Here is a 25,611-nt window from a genome sequence, read left to right on the forward strand (position 1 = left end):
TAATTTAGGGACAAACCCTAATTAACACAATAGCATAAACCTAATCCACAATCCACCAATGGATCAAGAATCCAAACTTAATTCCATTTACACATGATTACACATCTACATAATCAATCACCTAAATCCTTACCTTAATTCAGCCGCTGCTAGAACTCAAGGGTTGTTGTTGGATAAAGTGCTGCTGGATGAAGAGTTGCTGCACAATTAGCGGCTGCTCATTGCCGGACACGAGGTGAGCAGCTGCTGGAAGCAAGAATACCTACTGGACTAAGGCTGAGGGAATAGGAAATTGCTAGAAATCAGATATACTACCAGGAATTTATTGATCTGATCCAAGATTGAACTCCTAGAAATCAATAAGGATACGCATGCTCACCTCACTGCTGTTTTGTTCGGATCCTGTCAGCAAAAGGAAATCTAGGGCACGGTAGCACCAGGGAATCGGCGGCGGTCAACAAGACAGCGCACAGTGGCGGTCGGCTAGGGCTGAGGAGGAGCGACAGAAACCCTCAACCGACAGTGGAACGGGGTCGGCGAAGCAGAGGCTAGGGCAAGAGAGATTTGTCGGTGGCCGGTGCTCGGGTGCGGCTGGTGGAGAGGCTAGGGCAGAGAAAGGTCTCTGCTCGGCTGTGCTCGAGCGTCGCCGGCGCTTGGACAGGGAGGAAGAAGGGAGGCGCGTCGGTCGGCTGTGGCTCGTCGAACCAGAGGAGGGGGAAAAGAAATCGGGAGGCGGCGGCGGAGATACTAGGGCACAAAGGAAGGGAAGCGAAGAAGAGATAGAAAAAGGAGGAAACTTCCGTTGCCGGCGGTTAGGGCAAAGAGGAGAAGGCGTCGGGCGGCTCGGCACGCAAGGGAGGAAGAACAGTGATGAGAGGAAATAAATAAGAAAAGAAGAATAAAAATAAAACTTTTCCTCTTTAAAGCGGGGTAGCCTAAACAGGCTTTTCCGGGCCCCATTTTCATCCCCGTTAACTCGTCCGTACGAGCTCCGAAAAATTCCTGAAAAATTTCCAAAAATTTCAGAAAATTCTCTTATTAATATTCGTCTATTTTCGGTATTTTACACAAAAAGAGAAGGAGAATAAGAGAAGAAGAAGACACCTTATCCAATCTATTCCTCTTGTTTTGTCCTTGCTTGGTGGTCGACCCTTGTTTTCCCTCTCTTCTCTTTATTTTCTCTTTGGTGGTGGCCGAAACTCTCATGGAGTTTCTTCCCTTTTGGTGGCCAGATATAGGAAGGAAGAAGGAGGAGCTTTTGGGTGGTGTTCATCTTGGAGGATCGTCGCCCACACGACATTCAAGAGGAGGCGAGGAATACGACAGAAGATCTCGAGGTTATTAACATACAAAGAAAAGGTATAACTAGTAATTTTCTTCCGCATCATGCTAGTTATTTTTCTTTGTTAGAATTCCAAATACAAGAGGCATTAGATTCTAATTTTTCGAATTATAATTCGAGTTTGTGTTTTCTTTTTGTTTTTTGAATTTGTGATTTGATTGTTCTTTTTGGTTAAACCTAGAGTTATATAAGAAAATTAAATATTAGCTTTCCTTAAAAGGCTTTGTCTAGGCGGTGGTGGGTGCTCCCATACCCAAGAAGGTCATGTGCCTCGCCATGCATCCTGGAAGCCAATTTTAAAAATTAATATTTAATTGAATTTATAACATAGGTTGATTTGGATCAATAGTGTTAAGTTCCGCTTGCGATCCAAATCTAAACCATTAAGAAAAAATAAGCTAAATTTGGAATCAATAATATTAAGTTCCGTTTGCGATTCCTAATTTAACTTCTAAAGAACACAATAGGTTGTTTAGGAAAGGTTCGACACTTGTACAAAATTTTTATACAGTGGAATCGGTACGATCTTCCTAGGACCAACCAACAATATCCAACTGAGTTCCGATTTCTATATTCAAAAAGTTTTATTGGTTGATCAATTAAATTTTAACTTACTAAGTATTAGCCAATTATGTGACTCAGGGTACTTAGTTACATTTTCAAAATCTGAGTACTTAATTAAAAATGTCGAAAATCCTAAAATCACACTTAAAGGAATTAGAAAAAAGAATATCTATTCAATTAATCTACCTACCTCCTCACTTAAGTGTCTATTGAAATAACATGAGGAAACTAAGCTGTGGCACAAAAGACTAGGTCACACTCACAACAGACTCATTTAAAAAATGAGTCAAAGTAGCTTAGTTAGAGGCTTGCCAAAATTAAAATTTATTGAAAATTCAATTTGTAATGCATGTCAATAAGGTAAACAGACCAAGTCAACCCATAAGGCAACTAACTTAAGTAGAACTAACTCAATACTTGAGCTCCTACACATAGACATGTTTGACTCACATGGGGCTAAGTCTCTAAGTAAAAACCAATATTGCTTAGTAATAATTGATGACTACTCAAGATTTTCTTGGGTCAAATTTCTAAAATCTAAAGATGAAACCTATGAAATCTTTAAAACCTTTTGTAACTTAGTAGAAAATGAAAAAGATACTAAAATTAAAAGAATTAGAAGTGACCATGGGGGGGATTTGAAAATCTCAAATTTATTGAATTTTATGAGATTAATGGATATAAACATGAATACTCATGCCCTAGAACCCCCCAACAAAATTGTTTAGTAGAACAGAAAAATCGAACTCTACAAGAAGCCGCTAGAACCATGTTAAATGAATACACCTTAAATAATCAATTTTTGGGCTGAAGTAATTAATACAGCCTATTACATTCGAAATAGAATTTTAATCAATAAAATTCAAAATAAAACCCCATACGAAATATATTATAATAAAATTCTCAACTTAAACTATTTAAAAGTGTTTGGGTGTAAAGTGCGTATTTTAAACACTAAGGACTACTTAGAAAAATTCACATCTAAATTAACCCCAGGAATCTTTTTAGGATATTTCACAACCAGTAGGGCCTATAGAGTTTATAACAAAAATACCCTAAAAGTTGAAGAAACAACTAATGTGATTTTTGATGAATAAAATAATTTACCTAACTCAATAAATGATAATCAAAACACTAAAAATATTAATACAAGAAACATGGAAGATGATGAAAATATTCAAAGTAAATCTAGTCAATTACAAGAACCAATCATTGACTCTAGCATAAGACCATCAAGAACAAGTACTAATCACCCATTTGACCAAATTTTAGGTGATCCAACCTTAGGAGTTCGGACTAGGTCATCTTATAGAAACCTAAGTCAAATAGCCCTCATCTCTAAAATTGAATCCAAAACTATAGAAGAAGCCCTACCTGACCCAGACTGGACATTAGCTATGCAAGAGGAGTTAGCCCAATTTGAAAGAAACTAGGTTTGGGAATTAGTACCTAAACCCATAAATAAAATCATAGTTGACACTAAATGAGTATTTAGAAATAAATTAGATGATCAGGGTGAAATAGTAAGAAATAAAGTTAGGTTAGTAGCTAAAGGGTTCATCCAAGTAGAAGGGTTAGACTACGATGAGACCTATGCACCTGTAGCCAGACTTGAATCTTTAGAATGTTGTTGGCCTATGCAGCGCATAAAGGATTCAAGCTATACCAAATGGATGTAAAGTCCGCTTTCTTAAATGGGTTTATTAAAGAAGAAGTATATGTTAGTCAACCCCCAGGATTTGAGGACTTGGATCACCCAAACCACATTTTTAGGTTAAAAAAGGCCCTATATGGACTAAAACAAGCACCTAGGGCTTGGTATGAACGATTATCTAATATCTAAAGGATTTAAACAAGGTCAAATAGATCAGACCTTATTTGTAAAAACTTTAGAAAAAAGATATTTTTATAGCCCAAATTTACGTAGATGATATAATTTTTGGTTCAACCAACATTAAATTTTTTTTTAAAAAAATACCAAATTAATGGAAAGTGAATTTGAAATGAGCTTAGTTGGAGAACTCAATTTTTTCTTAGGCTTACAAATTAAACAAACCAAAGATGGAATTTATATTTTTCAAACTAAATATGCTAAGGAATTAATTAGAAAATTTAGAATGGAAAATTCAAAAAATATAAATACTCCAATGGCTACTAATATTAAAATTGACTTTGACTTAGAAGGAAAACTAGTAGACTTAAAATACTATCGAAGTGTGATAGGAAGTCTACTGTACATAATTGCAAGTCATCCTGACATCCTATTTGCAATAGGTATGTGTGCGAGATATCAATCTTATGCAAAAGAGTCACATTTAACAAACATTAAAAGAATACTTAGATATATTAAGGGACCACTAAATGTAGGACTTTGGTACCCTAGAACTTGCACCTTTGATCTACTTGGCTATTCTAACTCAGACTATGTCGGGTGCAAACTAGATAGAAAAAACACAAGTGGTAGCTGTCAATTTCTAGGTCAGTGCCTAATAAGTTGGTCAAGCAGAAAGCAACACTGTGTTGCCTTATCCACTACTGAAGCTGAGTATATAGTCCTAGGGGAGTGTGTATCTCAACTATTATGGATGATGCATACCTTAAAGGACTATCAACTAGAATATGAAAACACAAAAATTTTGATTGATAATATAAGTTCAATTAACTTAACTAAGAATCCAATCCATCACTCAAGGACTAAATACATAGAAGTAAAACACCACTTTATAAGCGATCATGTAGCTAAGGGTGACATTGTACTTAACTATGTTGAGTCCAAGTCAAACCTGGCTGACATCTTCACAAAACCCTTACCTGAACTTGAGTTCAGTGCACTGAGAAGGCAAATAGGGATGTGCTTAGTAGAATAGAAGGTGCTTTGAAAATTGATTCTTCTTTTACAATTTTAAAAATTGTAATACTTTGATTTCAAATCCTAGGAAAAATACTTTCAAAATCCTAATTTTATTAGTTTTTCAAAATTTTGGATTTAGCCTAGGAATTTACCCCCTAAAAAACATGTACCCCTAGTTTCAGCCAGAGCATCTCACAAGCACACTAGGATTACCTTGCTTGTGTATGAAAAATACTTAGAATGGTATGAGATGCATAGGGTATTGCCTGGACTTAAGAATGTTTATGTTTGTGCATCGACATAAGTCTGAACGATAAATACTAAAATCATATTAATCAAGTTAAGTGATCTATGCTTAGTCAAAACTAACTGGAACATTTACTTAACTTGACTAACCAAGTGAAAGCTACTATCTCTTGATAAATAGCTAGTAACTAAAGGTTAGACAGTTGGTTGTTAGTAAATAATTTGGTTACTCATGCTTGGACTATGTGACTTTAAATTTTTGAATTGGCTGGCATAATCAAGGGGAGTGAAAAGAAATTTTTTTTTTAACCAAGTTGATTCTGGTTTTTAAAATAAAATTATTTTTGACTTGGTTTTAAAACAAAATTATTTTTTTTATCACTTGGAAAATTATTTTTACTTGAATTATTTTTGTCTTGGTTATTTTTGACATGGATCTTAAAATTATCTTTTACTTAAAATTAAAAAATTATTTTACTTGGACTTAAAAATTATCTTGAACTTACAAAATTAATTTTTACTTGGGCTTAAAATTGGTTATTGACTTGAATTTAAGATTTTTTTAGATGAAAAATTATTTTTCAACTTGGGTATAAAATAAAATCATTTTTTAACTTGACTTTGAAATAAAAAATATTTTTATGCTTAAGGTTTGATTAAATTATTTTGAATTGAAGAGCCTAGTATTTTTCAAATTTTTTAACTGTGTTCAATTTTGACTAAGTACTCACTAAAACTTAAATTTAAATTAACTTGGTTTTAAATCCTGACTTTAATTTAACTTGCAAACCTATTATTTTGACTAGATAATATTTGCTAAACTATTACTTTAAGTCTTAAATTTTTCAACTACTAGTTTCAAATAACAATGCTTCCTTTAAGGGGAAGCAAACTATCATTTCTTTTCATCCCTCTCTATACTTTATATTTTTGATATATGGTAAAGGGGGAGAGGAAAGTGAAAGTAAAAGTGAACATTTTTTCAATTTGCTACAATTACTTAACATGTTCTAGTTGCAATTACTCGATTCTTAATATTGCATTTATAGTTGTTGAGTACTTTTGTTTTACTTAATTTTGAATTTTGTTGCCATAATAAAAAAGGAGGAGATTATTGGTGCAGAAAGCATCCGACGATCGAACCTAAGTTTTGATAATGGCAAAGGGTTCAAAGTTAAGGTTATTTGTTATCTAATGTGTATGAATGAGCTTGCAGGAAAGTCCTAAGTGTACTTAGGCAAAAGTTCTAGCTGTGGTTAGGTAGGTGGAAAATCCTAGGGGGTGGTAACCCTAGGTCCTAGGGGGTGGTAACCCTACGCAGGAAGTCTTGGTGGGTCGAGGGCTTTGGGTAAAAGTACTAGAGTTGAGGACTCTAGGTGGAAAGTCCTGGTGTCGCGAACCAGGTGAAAAACTGGGCAGGTTGTGGAGCAGACATCCAGCGGAAAGTCCTGGAGCCTCAGGCACTGAGCAAAAGTCCAGTTGGTCTGGAGGATCAACTGGCAATAGGTAAACTCTCCTGAGTGGAGTAGGTGAGGGAGCGTTCCCCGATGAGGGAATAGTAGACGTCAGTTCGATCTAGGATTTCCAGTCAGGAATCCGAAGTCAGAACCGAGCAGTCAGTGACTGTCAAATAATTATATTTATTGTGGTAACTCTGTTTTGCAGGATATGTTTTTGTATTATGTACTAACGTTGCAGGAAGTTACCCTGGAGAAGACCCTCTCACAGCAAGGCACCAGGGCACACCCTTATGGAGCTTAAGGGCACCCAGGATGCTGAGCAGAGGGTGCCCATATGGAGTTTGAGGTTTAATGTCTATTTTTCTCGCTGAAAGCTCTAAATCCGATTAAAAATTCAAGTTAAACAAGACTTAGGAACCCAATATTGGTTTTGGCCTACTGGATTAACTAGGAATTTCCTAGGGATATATTTCTTTGAAATATTTCTAATCTATCCCTTATGATATCGAAAATACCAATTTAAATTGTTGTATTTTCTAAAATATATTTTATTTAAACATGCATGATTTTTTAGACTATCTATTTGCATTTTCAAATTATTATTTTCTAATTTCTAATTCTAATTTTTTAAAATCTTCTACTAGACAAGATTTATCTAGAATTAATTTCAATTCTTTATTTTCTTTTTCTAGCATGTAACAGTCTTTATTTAATAACTTTACAAATTTGAACATTTGGTCAGGTGGTAGGGAGCGTACCTGACTTACCTTGTCTCCTGCTGATGCTCCCCTAGTTGAGCTACTTTCTTTCGAAGACTCTCCCCCTTCATCGATGCTCTCGATGTTCATTGAGGATGAGCTTGCTTCGTCTTCTGGTAGATACTCAGCTATTAAAGTTGTTCTGGCGATTTTCTCAATTTCAGATTCCTCCGATGATGACTGGGTGTTCATTGAGGAGTTGGATGTGGCTTCTGTCGGGTCTTTATGGAGCTTTAAGAACTTTTTCCAAAGTTCTTTTACACTCTGATAGTCATCGATTTTGTCGAGATCTTCAACCGGTAGTACGCTTAAAAGGTGAAACTCAACTTTACCATTTGATGTAAAATCATCACGTTGCTTTTTGGTCCAGAGGCGTTTCTCGATTTCCTCTCCGTTTGTATTCTTTGGTGCTTCATAACCATATTTCATTATTAACATTAAATTAAAATCTATTTTAAAAAATACCTGTATCTGTCGCTTCCAAAATGCGAACTCCCCCTCGAAAGTTGGTGGATAGATGTTAGCTCCGGCCATCTTATTGCTTCAGTCGGCGGTTAGTCCTCCTGAGGCATCCTTGCTCTGATACCACTTGTTGGACCGCGATGCCCGGCTAGAAGGGGGGTTGAATAGCCACCAAAAAACAAAAGCACAACCCTTTCTCGAACTTTCAATAGAACACTTGTATAAAATGGAAAAGTAATAAATTAAAACAGAAAGGAAAGAGGCACCAGATGTTTACATGGTTACAACCAAGGAGGTTGTTAATCCGAGTGGAACACACTAGAATATCTCTTTCAGGCGGAGAAGCCTCTTATAGCAATGAAAGCGCAAAAAGAAAGAAGCTAATCTAGAGATTGAGCGTACAAGTGTTGGAGTTATAATTTCTGAGTTGTTGAAAAGCTTCTGGACCAAGACTGTATTTATAGCCTTGGTCGGGGTGCCCCGAAGGGGTTCCGGGCGCCCTGGGGGGATAAAACTTTATCTCCCAACGTTCAGATTGCGATTGACGCGATCTGGTCAAAAAGTCAACTCCGAGCGCCCGGAAGGGTTCCGGGCGCCCCTACTAGGAAAGTCAACCCCGTTGACTTTTTCAGCCCGAGTCTTCTACTCTGACTCCGTTCGCCTCAGGCCGAGTCTTTCGCTCACTTGGGTGATCTTTGCCATCCAGAATAGGGCTCACCCAAACCCAACTTCCGATCTTCTCGAGCAGGCTTCCGCTCCGGCTTCTCGTCCCTCAGAATCGCCGCGTCCTTCCTTCTCGTCCGCCAGCATACTCATCCGCAGTCTTCGTCCTTCGGTCGCACCCCGTGTCAACCTTCTCTCTAGCTATGTCTCTTGCTCCTCGAGCAGTCTTCCGCTCCGACTGTTCATCCCTCGGAACCACCGCACGCTTCCTTCTCGTCCGCCGGTGTACTCTTCCGCAGCACCTCGTCCCTCATATGCACCGCGTGCCATCCTTCTCGCTGGCTGCATCTTCCCCTCGACTACCTGTTCTCCTATGCTCCTACACACTTAGACACAAGGTTAAAAACACACAAGACCTAACTTAACTTGTTGATCACATCAAAACTACCTTGGGGTTCTAACATAAATCACCTTTGCGCTAGCCCGAGAGTGTTGTCAGAAATGTTGGTTGCTACTCGGAATATCGTACCGATTCCCCTATACAAAATTTTTGTACAAGTCCTGAACCATTCCTAACAACCTATTGTGTTCTTTAAAAAATAAATTTGGAATCACAAACAAAACTTAACATTATTGATTTCAAATTCAACTTATCTATTTTTAGTGGTTTAGATTTGGATCACAAACGATGCTTAACATTATTGATCCAAATCCACCCATATTACAAATTCAATTAAATATTAATTTCAGAGATCGGCTTCCAGGTTAAACATAGCGAGGCACTAGGCCTTCTTGGGTATGGGAGCATCCACCACTTCCTAGACAAAGCATTTCAACAAAATTTAATATTTAATTTCCTTATAGTAACCCTAGGTTTAACCAAAAAGAACAATCGAATCACAAGTTCGAAAAACAAAAGAAACACAAAATCGAAAACATAAATTCGATTTCCTAGATTCATTAGCCTCTTGTGTTTGGTATTTCAAGATCTAAATAAAAGGATGAACTACTTATGATGCGGAAACTAATAACTAGTTATACATTTCATAGCTTATACACCTTATGATCTTCTATCGTATTCCTCTTTTTATCTCGGACGTCGTATGGGCGACGATCTATCGAGACGAGAATCCACCCAAGCCTCCTTCTTCTCCTTGCAAGTTTCGGCCACCAAGAATCTCCTAGAGATGAGGGTCTTCGACCACCAACCAAGCTCCAAGGGATGCAAAGAAACAAAGCCTCCTTTCTCTACTTCTCCAAGAAAAATTCGACCACCAAGGGTCTCCTAGAGAGCTAATGTCGCCGGCCAAGGAAAAAGAAAAGGGGAAGAGAAAGAAGAGAGGGTCGGCCACCACAAGGAAGAGAAGAGAGGAATACTAGATGTATGTTCTTGTGAGGTGAGACACCTCTACCCTCTCTTTTATATTCCTTGGTCTTGGCAAATAAGGAAAGTTTTAATAAAAACTTCCTTATTTTCCTTGCCATTGAAAAGAAAAATTTAATTAATTAAAAAAAATCCTTTTCTCTATCAATGTGGTCGACCACCTCAATTCCTCCAAACAAGGAAAGTTTTAAACACAAAATTAAAACTTCCTAACTTGTTTCCAGAAATTTTAAAAATAAAAATTTCTCTTTAAAAATTCCCTTCATGGTTGGTTATAAAAGGAAACTTTTATATATTAAAATCTCTTTATTAAAATATGTAGATGATTACAATAAGGAAAATTTTCTCAAAATTAAAATCTTCCTTTCAATTTACAAATAAGGAAAAATATCAAATCTTTTCTCTTAATCTTTTGTAGAAACTATAAAAGCAAAGATTTAAATTTTAAAAATCACTTTTAAAACCATGAGGATGGTTACAAAAAAGGAAAGTTTTATCAAAAATTAAAATCTTCCTTTTAACTACAAATAAGGAAATATATCAAATCTTTCTCTTAATTTTTTGTAGAAAGCTATAAAAGGAAAGATTTTAATTTTAAACTCTCTTTTAAATCATGGCTTCCACATGAGGAAAGATTTTAAAAATTAAAATCCTTTTAATTTTATTGTGGTCATCCACCAACTTGGGCTCCAAGTTAGGGGCGGCCACCTACTTGCTCCATCAAGGCTTGATCTTGGCCGACCCCTAGCTTGGGCTCCAAGCTTGGCTTGGCCGGCCACCTTAAGATGGGTAAGAAGGTGGGTATGAGTGGGTATAACACTTTATAAATAAGAGGCTACGTCAGGGACCGAGAGGAGGAAATGGTTTTGGTCTCCCGATGAACTTGAGCTTCCCGTGTATGCCTCGAACACCCAACTTGAGTTCATCAATAATATCTCATTCCACTAAAGAGTTATTATTGAACTACCGCATCAATCCCATATTACTATATGACTCCTTCTTATCATGAGTGTGTTAATCTCCCTGTGTTTAAGATATAGAATGTCCACTAATTAAATGAGTTACTGACAACTCACTTAATTAATATCTAGTTCTAAGAGTAGTACCACTCAACTTCATCGTCATGTCGAACTAAGTCCACTTGCAGAGTTTGCATGACAATCCTTATGAGCTCCTCTTGCGGACATCATCAACCTAAATTACTAGGACACAATTTCCTTCTATAATCAACAACACACACTATAAATAATATCATTTCCCAACTTATCAGGCCTATTGATTTATCAAACTAATTCACACCCTTTGATAAATTAAAGAAATGAATATTGAGTATATGTGTTTATTATTATATCATGATTAAGAGCACACACTTCCATAATAACAAAGGTTTTGTTATTTTTTGCAGTCAGTATAAAAGAACTTATCTTAAATGGTCCTGCTCAATACACTCAGAGTGTATTGGTGTAATTTTATAGTTAAGATAAACGAATACCAATTCACACTATGACTATTCCAATGGTTTGTTCCTTTCCATCTTAGTCGCGAGCTACTGTTTATAATTTATAAGGAATTGACAACATGATCTTCTGTATGTGACACCACACACCATGTTATCTACAATATAAATTAATTGAACAACTACACTTAGCATATAAATGTAGACATTTGACCAATATGATTCTTTATTTCAAAATAAATGTTTACAAAAAGCTAGGATTTTAGTATACACTCTAACAAGAAATCCTCGGCACTTAACATCATCTGTATACTAATTCTCCAGGATGATATTTTTAAATTTGTAGAGATGATCTTCAGGGTCAGTCAGACCTTTATATCGCCAAAGAGGTATTCGCCACCACAATCAGACCGTAGTGTCTTGATACTTTTACCATGACGTTTCTCCACATCAGCCTTGTACTCTTTGAACTTATCAAAGCATTCAGACTTGTGGCGCATCAAGTAAATGTACCCATATCTCGAATAGTCATCTATAAAAGAGACAAAATATTCAAAACCACCTCTTGCCTGGATAGACATAGGACCACACAAATCAGAATGAACTAGTTCCAACACATCTTTGGCTCTATACCCCTTGGCCTTAAAAGGTCTCTTGGTCATTTTACCTTCCAAGCAAGATTCATAAGTTGGAAAGTTTTTCAACACTAATGAACCCAAGAGTCCATCGGCTATAAGCCTTTGAATCCTACTCAAGTTAATATGACCAAGCCTTAGATGTCAAAGATATGTTTGGTTCATTTGCAAAGGTTCCTTTCTCTTATTAGAATTAGAAGATGTGCTATTAATTTTCATTTGTTGCTTTATGGGAGTTATTGGATTTAGAGTATACAAATTGCCTACTAATGTACCAGAACAAATAATAACCCTATTCTTCTTGATAACAACTTTGTCATCAAAAGAAACAGAATATCCAGCCAAAAATAGTTTAGAAACTGAAATTAAATTCTTTCTAAAAGTTGGTACATAAAGATAATTTCTCAAAACTAAACTTCTATTCCTATCAAATGATAAGTAGATGTCTCCCACTACAACAGCCGCCACTTTCGTAGCATTGCCCATGTAGACCGTTATCTCTCCCTCATATAGTCGTCGGGTTTCCTGGAACCCCTGTAATGTATTGCAGACATGATCAGTGGCTCATGTATCTACACACCAGGTACTGGTAGATAACACCGCTAAACATGTTTTAACTACAAGAGAATAAGATATACCTCTATTTTTCTAATTCCTACAAGGACAACCCGCCTTCCAATGTCCCGACTGCTTACAGATGAAGCACTTTCCCTTTGGCTTATTCACTCCAACTTTAGGTCCAGTACCTAGAGATCTTTTCACCTTCTTTGCTGAGCCAGCCTGTTTCTTCTTCTTCTTGCCTTTCGACTTAGAAGTAGAAACATTTTTAGCAAAGAGAATATGAGAACTATGATGAAATATACCTTCTGTTGCCTGAAGTTCTGTCAGAAGTTCCGCCAACGTATAAGCCCTTTTGTAAATGTTATAGTTCAGGCAGAACTGCTCAAAACTTCTGAGTAGCGTTTGGAGAATAATATCGATCTGGGTTTCCCCATCGATTTCAGCTCCAAGGATTTGTATTTCATTTAAATAAGCCATCATCTTTAGGATATAATCCCTTATGGGTGTCCCCTCTAACATGGTAGCTATCATTAATTTTCTCATTACTTCTTACCTAGCAGCCCGATTCTGGTGTCCGAAGAGTTCCTTGAGATTGTTCATCATGTCATAGGCAGTTGGCAAGTCCTGATGCTGATGTTGTAGTACATTTGACATTGAAGCCAAAATGTAACACCGCGTCATCTCATCTGCCTTGGCCCATTTCTTATGATGCTCAATCTCCTCTTCACTAGAATCGTCGTTAAGCACATTAAGGCAGACCTCTAACAGTACAAACTTATAGCCTTCAGCAGTTAGGACAATGTCCAGGTTTCTTTTCCAATCTATGTAATTGGGACCAGTAAGTTTGTTCTCTTTTAGTATAATAGCCAGTGGGTTGAAAGTCATCCTAAGAATCACAAAATAAGTTTTAGTCAAGACTCAAAATTTAGAATAATATTGATTCCTCAAACAATACTATTTAAATTTACCAACACCTCAAAATGCCGTGAATTTTGCATGTCACGTTAGTGTGGATGTATACAAATTCAACATTTATAAGAGGAGGGTCTTACCCATTAATTTTATTATCTTGTCATCCTTACTTTATAACAAATAAAATTAATAGTTGGTATTCCTTTGGTCACACAAATAATAGCAGTGACTCCGTTGGGGAGGATACTATTAAATGTGCCTGAGTGTATACCATTACTTGATACTTAGTCCATTAAATAGGATTATGCCCCTTCAGTTGGAGAAGATCACACCCTCCTAAATAATTTCCTATAACCATCCATAAAGGAAGTTTAATCTAGTGATCTACAAACAAACTCATCCGTTGTGGAGGGAGACACTCAGAGCCAACACGCAAGTTTGTTACATCACTTACAAACCAGTAATGAAGACCGTGGAATTTATTTACTAATCTCTCTCCCACTTAGTTATTTAAGGTGAGAAATTTTAACATGCACACACACATCACAACAAATAAAGCAATCAATATGGAAAAATAATTTTCCAACTATTATGGCCTTTTCCATCACTATCCTCCGTGTGCTGCCAACCCTAGCTACTGCCATCTTTAGCCACCGCAATCGGGTCTAGTCGCCGCATCTATCTTGCTTTTTCTCCCGCTGCGCCTCTGGTCCATAAATAGTACCACGCCTCGCAAGGATACGATCCGCAACAAAAATAGAATTTTACATATATCGATCCTATATTTCACAAAGGAATGTACATGTAATCTAGATCGAAACAAAAATGTAAAATCCTAAAACTAATATAGCTCCTGTTGTATTTAATACATACAATCATGCACACAAATAAAATGCCCTTGACATGTCCAAGGGTCTAATCACACACAATCTCTATAAGCCATATTAGTTGAAGCCTACAACCACAGAGTTAGCATATCTTACTATTATTCTGCCTAAATTATGTATGATATGTGCATAATTAAACTGAAACTCAAACACACAGAGGCAAAATCTAGCTCTGATACCAATTATTGGTTGCTACTCGGAATATCGTACCGGTTCCCCTGTACAAAAATTTTGTACAAGTCTTGAACCATTCCTAACAACTTATTGTGTTCTTTAAAAATTAAATTTGGAATCGCAAACAGAACTTAACATTATTGATTCCAAATTCAACTTATCTGTTCTTAGTGGTTTAGAATTGGATCGCAAACGATGCTTAACATTATTGATCCAAATCCACCCATGTTACAAATCCAATTAAATATTAATTTTAGAGATTGGCTTCCAGGTTAAACATGGCGAGACACTAGGCCTTCTTGGGTATGAGAGCATCCACCACTTCCTAGACAAAGTCTTTCAACGAAATTTAATATTTAATTTCCTTATAGTAACCCTAGGTTTAACCAAAAAGACAATCAAATTACAAGTTCGAAAAATAAAAGAAACACAAAATCGAAAACATAAATTCGATTACCTAGATTCATTAGCCTCTTGTGTTTGGTATTTCAAGATCTAAATAAAAGGATGAACTAGTTATGATGCAGAAACTAATAACAAGTTATACCTTTTATAGCTTATAGACCTCACGATCTTCTGTCGTATTCCTCTTCTTATCTCAGACGTCGTGTGGGCGATGATCTACCGAGATGAGAATCCACCCAAGCCTCCTTCTCCTTGCAAGTTTCGGCCACCAAGAATCTCCTAGAGATGAAGGTTTTCGGCCACCAACCAAGCTCCAAGGGATGCAAAGAAACAAAGCCTCCTTTCGCTACTTCTTCTCCAAGCTAAATCTGACCACCAAGGGTCTCCTAGAGAGCTTATGCCGCCGGCCAAGGAAGAAGAAAAGGGGAAGAGAAAGAAGAGAGGGTCGGGCATCACAAGAAAGAGAAGAGAGGAATACTAGATGTATGTTCTTGTGAGGTGAGGCACCTCTACCCTCTCTTTTATATTCCTTGGTCTTGGAAAATAAGGAAAGTTTTAATAAAAACGTCCTTATTTTCCTTGCCATTGAAAAGGAAAATTTAATTAATTAAAAAAAATTTCCTTTTCTCTATCAATGTGGTTGGCCACCTCAATTCCTCTAAACAAGGAAAGTTTTAAACACAAAATTAAAACTTCCTAATTTGTTTCCGAAAATTTGTAAAATAAAAATTTCTCTTTAAAAATTCCCTTCATGGTTGGTTATAAAAGGAAACTTTTATAAATTAAAATCTCTCTATTAAAACATGTGGATGACTACAATAAGGAAAGTTTTCTCAAAATTAAAATCTTCCTTTCAATCTACAAATAAGGAAAGATATCAAATCTTTTCTCTTAATCTTTTGTAGAAACTATAAAAGGAAAAATTTAAATTTTAACTCTCTTTTAAAACCATGAGGATGGTTACGAAAAAGGAAAGTTTTATCAAAAATTAAAATCTTCCTTTTAACTACAAATAAGGAAAGATATCAAACCTTTCTCTTAATCTTTTGTAGAAAGCTATAAAAGGAAAGATTTAAATTTTAATATCTCTTTTAAATCATGGCTTCCACATGAGGAAAGATTTTAAAAATTAAAATCCTTTTAATTTTATTATGGTCGGCCACCAACTTGGGCTCCAAGTTAGGGTCAGCCACCTACTTGCTCCATCAAGGCTTGATCTTGGCCGGCCCCTAGCTTGGGCTCCAAGCTTGGCTTGGCCGGCCACCTTAAGATGGGTAAGAAGGTGGGTATGGGTGGGTATAACACTTTATAAATAAGAGGCTACGATAGGGACCGAGAGGAGGAATTGGTTTTGGTCTCCCGATGAACTTGAGCTTCCCGTGTATGCCTCGAACACCCAACTCGAGTTCATCAATAATATCTCATTCCACTAAAGAGTTATTATTGAACTACCGCACCAATCCCATATTACTATATGGCTCCTTCTTATCATGAGTGTGTTAATCTCCCTATGTTTAAGATATAGAATGTCCACTAATTAAATGAGTTACTGACAACTCACTTAATTAATATCTAGCTCCAAGAGTAGTACCACTCAACTTCATCATCATGTCGGACTAAGTCCACTTGCAGAGTTTGCATGACAATCCTTATGAGCTCCTCTTGGGGACATCATCAACCTAGATTACTAGGACACAGTTTCCTTCTATAATCAACAACACACACTATAAATAATATCATTTCCCAACTTATCGGGCCTATTGATTTATCAAACTAAATCATACCCTTTGATAAATTAAAGAAATGAATATTGAGTATATGTGCTTGTTATTATATCATGATTAAGAGCATACACTTCCATAATAACAAAGGTTTTGTTATTTTTGCAGTCAGTATAAAAGAACTTACCTTAAATGATCTTGCTCAATACACTCAGAGTGTACTGGTATAATTTTATAGTTAAGGTAAACGAATACCAATTCACACTATGACTATTCCAATGGTGTATTCCTTTCCATCTTAGTCGTGAGCTACTGTTTATAATTTATAAGGAATTGTTAACATGATCTTCTGTATATAACACCACACACTATGTTATCTACAATATAAATTAATTGAACAACTACACTTAGCATATAAATGTAAACATTTGACCAATGTGATTCTTTATTTCAAAATAAATGTTTACAAAAAGCTAGGATTTTAGTATACACTCTAACAAGAAATACTCGGCACTTAACATCATCTGTATACTAATTCTCCAGGATGATATTTTTAAATTTGCAAAGATGATCTTCAGGGGTAGTCAGACCTTCATATTCTTTGATCTGAAGTGGTCGAAAATGACTAGATAACTTATCCTCAAGAATCTCCCAAGAGAAAGGATTACTCGGTAGATGTGGTGGACTGTAAACAATGAGAGCTTTGCCTCATTGAGGATCTCTAGGTATATTTCTAGTAGAAGACCCTTGAGATCGCTAAGATATCATGGATTTTATTGCAGACATCTGAATTAGAGATGGAGGGAATTCTGTCGGCGGCATAAGCTTGCATCTTCGATCGGTAACTTGCAATCCTTTGACTAATGCTATGAGTACATTTAAAGGTGAAGGATTCGTCACTTGCTGATTCTGTATAATCGCTTGTGCTTTAGCTGCTACTAACATATCAAGGTCTTCTTGCAATAGGGTAATTATTGTGAATTTTTTGGTGTCGTCTATTTTTAGGTTTCAGATCAGGTGTACATTGTTGATGCAGGAAACATCCGATGATCGAACCGGTGTTTTGATTATGTCAAAGGATTCAAGTTAAGTTGGTTTGTTATCTAATGTGTGTGAATGAGATTACAAGAAAGTCCTAAGGTTACTTAGGCAAAAGTCCTAACTGTGGTTAGGCAGGTGAAAAACTCTAAGGGGCAGTAACCTTAGGTCCTAGGAAGTGGTAACCCTAGGTGGTGGAAAATCCTAAGGGGTGGTAACCTTCGGTCCTAGGGAGTAGTAACCCTAGATGGAGGAAAACCCTAAGAGGTGACAACCTTAGGTCCTAAGGGGTGGTAACCCTAGGTGGTGAAAATCTTAAGGGGGTAACCTTAGGTCCTAGGGGGTGGCAACCCTAGGTGGCGGAAAACCCTAGGGGGGTAACCCTAGGTCCTAGGGGGTTAGTAACCCTAGGCAGAAAGTCCAGTAGGTTTGGAGGACCGAACTAGCATCAGGTATGCTCTCCTGAATGGAGTAGGTGAGGACGTGTTCCCTGGAAGAGGAAACAGTAGGCGTCGGTTCGACCTAGGGTTTCCGGTCGGAAATCTGAAGTCAGAACCAGATAGTCCGGAGATTGTCAAAATATTTTATTATCATGTTTATTATGTGCTAACTTTGTTTTGCAGGATATATATGGTTGTTTTGTGGACTAATATATTTTACAGGGACAAAAGAGCACATTATGTCTCGGATGAACAGTACCCGAAGCGCCCTCATGGAACTTGGAGGCGCCTCGGGTGCAAGGCAAAAGAAGCGCGAGCAGCAAGGCTGGAGGCACCCTCAAAGGAGCTGGAGGCACCTCAGACAGTGTTGAAGGCACCCTCAAGGAGAATGAAGCCGCCTTCAAGTGGATATGCTGCGACCACTTTTGATCTGATCTGTGCGGTTAACTTGGTGATTGGAGGCGCCCTCAAGGGGATTGAGGGCACCCTCAATAAGCTTTATAAGGGGTCTCGACCAGCAGCTTTCAATCAACAATTCTGAAGTGATCTTTCACCTGTGTGTTGCTCAAGAAACGTTCCAGCCAAGCTACGACAAGTCTCCGACGACCTGGAGCTACGATTTTACGATTTCTTGTTGTCGGTATAAGTGCATTTATTTGAAATCATTAATTGTACTGTATTTACGATATTATAATGATTGCCCAAAGTAAATGCTCAACGAGTGTGGGCCTTGGAGTAGGAGTCGCCCTAGGCTCCGAACCAAGTAAATACTTGGGTCTTTTTGTGTGCGTTGTTTTCTTATTCCGTTGCTTTACTCGTATATTTTCCGAATACGAATTGTGAAAGCCACGAGCGCTATTCACCCCCCCCCCCCTCCCTTCCTCTAGCGCGTCTCGATCCAACATACATTCCCTTAGATGGTGCCAAATTTGATCCTATCTAAAATCGGTAAGAGTTGGACTACCGGTGAGATGACTTCAAAGTTGACTTGGAAGAAGACCTTGAAACGAGAATACATGCAAACTCATAAAGTAAGGAGGAAAAAGGAGTGTTAGTAAGAAAGCCCAGGGTTTCTCGACACGTCCATTCCGACCTTCAAGTCAATTAGGTGGAGGAGATGTAGAAGATGAATAGTAGTAGAAATATGAGATGCATGTGTAGCAAAAAGCATACATGCTGCAAAAGGTTGGAACCGCCAATCCAGCGGCCCCCTCAACCCGGCCCCACAAGTATGAGAGGGAGTAAATCACGGTGAATACGGGCCCAGCTATGACATGGTGGTCTCAGGTGTTTAGCACGGACAGATATTGATGTTATCGCATTTGCTGTCGCAGACCCTCGACCTCTCGACTCATGCTGCAAGAATCCATGTCATAACCAGTTGATCTCGCCCATGGGGGCATAGCAAAAAGCATACATGTATCTATGGGAGAGGGACCTCTTTTATAATACCTTTATAATTTTTTCATTAATTAGATATCATATCATGTTGATAAAAATGTCAAATTATTGTATTTTAAATGTATTGATTAGTCCCATTGCCGATATCCCATATCCGTATAATAATACTGTCACACATGCTACAGACATTTCACGTGCAATATTTATTGCAGGGTTAGCCCATATACTATACGGCATGTTGGGTTTTCAAGCCTAGTCCCATATAAGAGGAGTTTTTAATGGGGCCTAGTGGGATAATGCAACATATAAGGGTAGAAATATGGTCTCAGGACAAATTGATACGATTTATAAGTCTGTTCATCTATAAGAGATCGAGAGGAGCTAAGAGAGTCATCTCTGAGTCGGTGGAACCCAACTGACTGGTCTCTTTTAATTGGCAAAGCAAAGTACATGCGAAGGGGAGCCAAGCCCTGAGGTTGGTTGAATATGACTGACTGACGATCTCTATAAGATGATAGAGTAATCTTCATGTGAAGGGGAGCCAAGCCCTAAGGTCGGTAGAATCCGATCAGCCAATCTTTCTAAGTTGACAGAGCAAAATACATGTGAACGGGAGCTAAACTCTGGGATCGATAGAATCCGACCGGCTGGCAAATTAAAAATGACCTCCATAATCAACCGCCTCAATTATATATGTTGATCCTTCTCATCTATATGGGAGCTTTCTATATATATTCCCCGCATCAATAGGATTACCGGTTCAACTTTGCTTTCTGAGAGTTGTGTAGGTTGGGCAGGAATATTAGTAGCTAGCTAGGTCACTTTTGATAATTACTTGCTGGGTTGTCACCATCCTCCTACTCAGTTTACAAATTTATGATTGTTCTAGCTAGCCTTTTCCTATCTACTTCCTTTGCAAAACTCACAACTATTATTTAATTCTTTAGTTAATTTCTGGCACAAGGAAGAATATAATGCATTCTATACGTGGTCCTCAAAAGTGTGCTAAATTAAGGGGGTGGCTTTGCAACAAAGATTTATTTGCATTGTCATTTAGCAGCAGAACTCATGGAAAATCATCCGGTTGGCTAAAAAGTCATTGAACTCGTCATCCGATTCGCGAACTGGATCCCGTACGTCGTCAATAAGCTTTAGCTGGATGCATGCATGGACGACTGACGAGAGGACCACCACATGAGGAGCACATGATCGAGGATCCAATTCCCCACTCCACTTGGACATGCTTGTCAATTTCCTCAGTGACATCCCAAGGGAGAAAAACAACAGGACGACTTAATTAGGCCAGGAACAACTACTATCCCAAGGCTTCAAACCGAAACCAGATCGAACTCCCCAGTTAGCCCTGCTAGCTGCCTTGTCGTTTCATGCTTCTCTAGCTACCTTCCAAGCACGTCTTATTCTTCTCTCAATTGCTTGCTTGACCCATCAATCCTAAGACTTGCTTTTGAGCATGTGCTTATGCTGTAGTAGATTATGACTTCGCTTCTTTTCCCCGGTTGATTTTTCTCTCTTTTTTCTTCTTCTTCTTCTTCTCTTCTTTCTAATTAACAGTTGAAAGTCTTCCAAGAAGGCCAAAAGTTCTGGCTTTTGGAATTGTTGATAGCTAGCTGGTGGTGGTCGTTGAGTTGCATACATATATACAATCCTTGATCGATCCTGCGCGCAACTTGCTTCCTGTGAGTAGTTGCATGTGTTAAAACACCTTCCGAGCTTCACGTCGCTTTAGGACAGCCTCACACGTTTCCCCTAAACCGACTAAATTCAGACGTGTGCACACTGAGTATTGGAACTTTGCTTCAGGGCAATTAGCTAGCTTCTCCCATAGTGAAGAAAAAGTTAATGGCAGGTGATCCAAAGCCAATAACAGGAAGTGGTCAGAATTGAAGTACTCACGTAGAAGGGGTTTTGGAAGGGTGCGGAGTTTTGACAAGGAAGAAGGGAGAGGAGTGATGGGCTTTTCTACTTCTGATAAAAGAATGAAAGAGAGTTGAGAGATCGGCAGAAGGTATCATTTTTGTATACCACAGATAGTCTGGAAATCAAAGAATTGTACGTATTTCTCTAATTTCATAATGAGCTAGTCAAATACATCTAGTTTATTATTTTATCTTATCTAAACCCGTATTCAAAACCAGCCCAATTAAACTAAAACAACGATGATAAGAATCTTTTTCGTATTCCATAATAATTTCAATCCAATTGAATAATCATTCTGGGTGGAGTAAACCCTGTTTATGATAGTTTTAATTAAAAGTACTATTACGCAGATTGTTTTTTTAAAAAAAGAGTACTTTATATTTATTACGATCAAAAGTGCACTTTATTCTAAAAATATTTATGTTTACTTAGTTAACATATTTAAAATTACTAAATAATTATTTAAATTAAAACTCCAGACGGGTGTATTCTGTAATTGCGTTTCTTCAAGGCTGCAAATGACCAGTCACTGTGTTTTTTTTTTTCTCTTGCAAGTCCCTGACGGGCCGACGGCCTCTTGTGCCGGGCACGTTTTCTGATTCGCTGTTTCCTGCGGCGAGATCTTATTCCGCGAAAGAATTTAGTATTAAAATTGTTTTGTTTATTTGATTGTTAAATAAGCGCCAGGTAAATCAAAATACAATAGTTAAATTATGAGAGCAAAAATAGTTAAAAGCAGATGGAATAAGAGATTATTGTAATTTAAGAAGATTGTCAGTTTCCAACCGTAACAAACAGAAGACGACAACTCCCCCTGTTCGGAACTAACCTATTAAATTGAATTATAATTGTAATCTAAAGAATTTTGATTCAAAGACCCATTAAATTTGGTTAAAAGTAAGTAAACGGTAGCGAAAGAGCTACAAAAGCACGAGTTCCAGAAGACGTGATGAGGAGATAATCACAGAAGGTGAGAGACGAAGGAATAAGAGAGAAGGAGAGGCGTTTAATCCCCAAAAAAGTTGCCTTCTTTGCTTTATTTCCTCGTTCCCCTTCTCTTCGTTCTCCGAATAGCTCTGTAACGCCATATCGTTCTACGAGATCTCCAACTACAAATCTCTTCAAACTCTTTGCATTCAAAACCATTTTTGTTTTTTTTTTTCTTCTTTGTTTGTGTGTGTGTGGAAATTTAAAAAAAAAAAATCAGAGGCAAAGGCATACATAAAAGTTGGATTTTTTATCAGTCTTTGATCTCCAGGAATGGAATCTGAAGAATTTATGCGATACAGATGATAAAAGTACCTCTCTTTTCTTTTTTTTTTTGGTATTTTCTTCGTGCTTGTTGGCTATTTCCCGAGACGGGGCTCTTTTTCTGAGGTTCTGATCAAGTTTCTAGCTTATTTTCCTCTTTTTCTTCCCCGTTTGCGTTTTTCGCCATCCAAAGCAGTTATTTATCGCTTCCTTTAATGAACAGTCAAGAACACACACACAAAAATGAATTTTGATGGCTTTTCTCTTTTGTTCTCATTCGGGTTTAGATCACATTACACAGAAGTCTGTACAAACAACCAACTTTTCCTCGGTCAGTTTACTTTTTCTTTCCTTTTTACTCCTATTTTGGTGTCCAATATGAGTATTGTATCATACTGAAAGAAGGAGGAGATATTGGAGGTTTCAGGCATTTATTTCGTCTGTGCGTCCGCGATATGCTGGAAGGTCCCTGCTGTTTTACAACGAGGGCATATTCATAAGCAGCTGTGTGCAGCAATCCTCTTGCCCTTTGCATGGATTGCCATTTCCATGAATCAACAGATAATAAAAAACGTATTTTGGATGAGGATCCTGAAGCGCAAGAGCTCGACCAACGAGAGCTCGAAGGTAGGGGTTAAAAGGATCAAATCACCACAGCAGCCAAGTACCCCCGAGATCAAAGATATGGACCTGTCTCTCTGCAAATTGGATAGCCGAGCAAGCGACGGAGAGAATATTTATCCAAACATCATCCACCGGCTGGGCAGGGACCTGATTATTAGCTGCTTTCTTCACCTTTCTCGGTCAGAGTACGGCGTCGTTGCATCTGTAAACCGATTGTTCCACTCATTGATTCACAGCGGGGAACTCTACCGGCTACGCTGCAAGATGGGTATTGTCGAGCACTGGGTCTATTTCTCCTGCAATGTCCTTGAATGGGAGGGTTATGATCCATACCGCGGCCGCTGGATTGCCGTTCCTAAGATGCCTCCTACTGAGAGCTTCATGTGCTCTGATAAGGAATCCCTGGCAGTGGGCACTGAGCTTCTTGTTTTCGGAAAAGAGGTGAATTCCCATATTGTGCTAAGATACAATTTTTTGACTAACTCCTGGTCTCCTGGTGTCGTTATGAACTCACCTAGGTGCTTGTTTGGATCCGCTAGCCTTGGAGAGAAAGCTGTAATAGCTGGGGGAACCAATGCTAAGGGTGATATACTGAGCTCTGCGGAGCTTTACGATTCTCGCACTCAGACTTGGGAGACCTTGCCTAGTATGAACCAAGTGAGAAAGATGTGCTCGGGGGTTTTCATGGATGGCAAGTTTTATGTCATCGGCGGCATGGCTACTAACACAAAGATACTCACATGTGGAGAAGAGTATAATTTTGAGAAAGGTTCTTGGAGGTTGATCCCTAACATGTCTGCCGGACTCAATGGTGCTAGAGGTGCACCTCCACTTGTGGCTGTGGTGAATAATGAACTTTACGCAGCACATTATGCTGATAAAGAGTTGAGGAAGTATGACAAAGTAAACAATACATGGATAGTTTTGGGAAGGTTGCCTGAAAGCTCATTCTCAATGAATGGATGGGGGCTTGCGTTTCGTGCCTGCGGCGAATGGCTAATAGTGATTGGTGGGACAAAAGGTTCTCATGGAGGGATGATCGAACTCAATTCGTGGATTCCAAATGGAGGACCACCAGAATGGCAATTGATCGCAAGCAAGCATTCTGGCAGCTTTGTTTATAATTGTGCTGTGATGGGCTGCTGATTGATCTGTTTCCATGAGAGTTATGTTCATCTCTGCGATCGATGCACAAAGTCAGTTTCTTCGTGGGTACAAAGTACTAAATCTGTTCAAAGGTAATAACTGGATTTTCTGAAATTCTATTAAAGATGAAGGTTCGATAGATCATCTCTCTTGCTTGTATAACACCTGATTTTCTTGTGTACAATTCCCTCACCTGATAATTCATTTCACATTTGGAACTCACATAGGATGCTCACGCTAAGTAAAATATGCTTAATAAGTTACAAATCTTTGAAATAAGTGAAGTCTTGATATTTCTTTATATGGATCAGGTGTTAGTTGTTAGTCAGAAGAAGGCAGCAATATGAACTTTCTTATTCTTGTGAAAATGACTAATCAGAATGCCATTGATAAATTTTATAGTTCTTGATGTGGTTATGTGCTATCATATTAGTTTAGTTGGAATTGTTCAATATTGTTTCTTTTAGTTGGAATGTGTTTATGTGCTATCATATACTAAGATTTTGTCTGTGAAGTTTTCCCTAACTACTAATGCAATGTATCATTAGATTCTTCCCTCAAATTCATAGCCAATATTTCGATACATGCAATTCCTTGTGTAGGTTTGTTTCTTCAGGGAAAACATTGACCTCCTATAATGAATAGTATATAACAGCACTGTACACTTTCAGTTAATAATCCAATGTTTTTTTTTATCAATTGGTAAAGACTGAACTCTTTCACACATTATCTATGGATGCTTTCGACAATTTAGGTTCACTAAAGGAACATAAGAGCAATAGACACAAACAATGAGCCAACTCACTCATTGATATGTTATTCTTTCGTCTGTTTGATTCTTATCTAAGTTTAGTGTTGGAAGGATTTTAACCGAAATAGCAGTTTTTTCCAATATTCCTATTAATTGAGAAAACTTGTGACAAACGGTGCGTCCAAATAAAAATTTTGTTTGGTTCTCAAGATCTAGGGGGAGATTGTAGAGGGAGGCTACTCCCACAGCAGATTAAAGAGAACAATTGAATGATATATGATAAAAATAACCAAGGTAGATGAAGGTCATTTTACCATGATAATTCATATTTCCATTTTGAGGTATAAATATCTTCGATAAACATGTCAGTCACCTTTTATACTTTAAAACAAATTACTTCGTCACCTAAGTCTTTTAGTTTAGAAATGCTAGTGGAAATGCTCTCCTGGTTTTAATAATGTTATCTACGTGAAAAAAAAATATTTTTCTAGTTAATCCTGACCATGGGAGAAAAAGTGATAATCTATTAAGTTGAGTGCAT

At 37.7% G+C, this 25,611-nt stretch overlaps 1 pseudogene; it reads left to right on the forward strand.

The window, feature by feature from the left end:
• The first annotated feature begins 22,199 nt into the window (after positions 1–22,199).
• On the forward strand, positions 22,200–24,541 carry LOC122005655 (annotated as a pseudogene).
• The last annotated feature ends 1,070 nt before the right edge of the window (positions 24,542–25,611 follow it).

The sequence above is a fragment of the Zingiber officinale genome, chromosome 7B (assembly GCF_018446385.1).
Source record: "Zingiber officinale cultivar Zhangliang chromosome 7B, Zo_v1.1, whole genome shotgun sequence".
In the NCBI taxonomy this organism is placed as follows: Eukaryota; Viridiplantae; Streptophyta; class Magnoliopsida; order Zingiberales; family Zingiberaceae; genus Zingiber; species Zingiber officinale.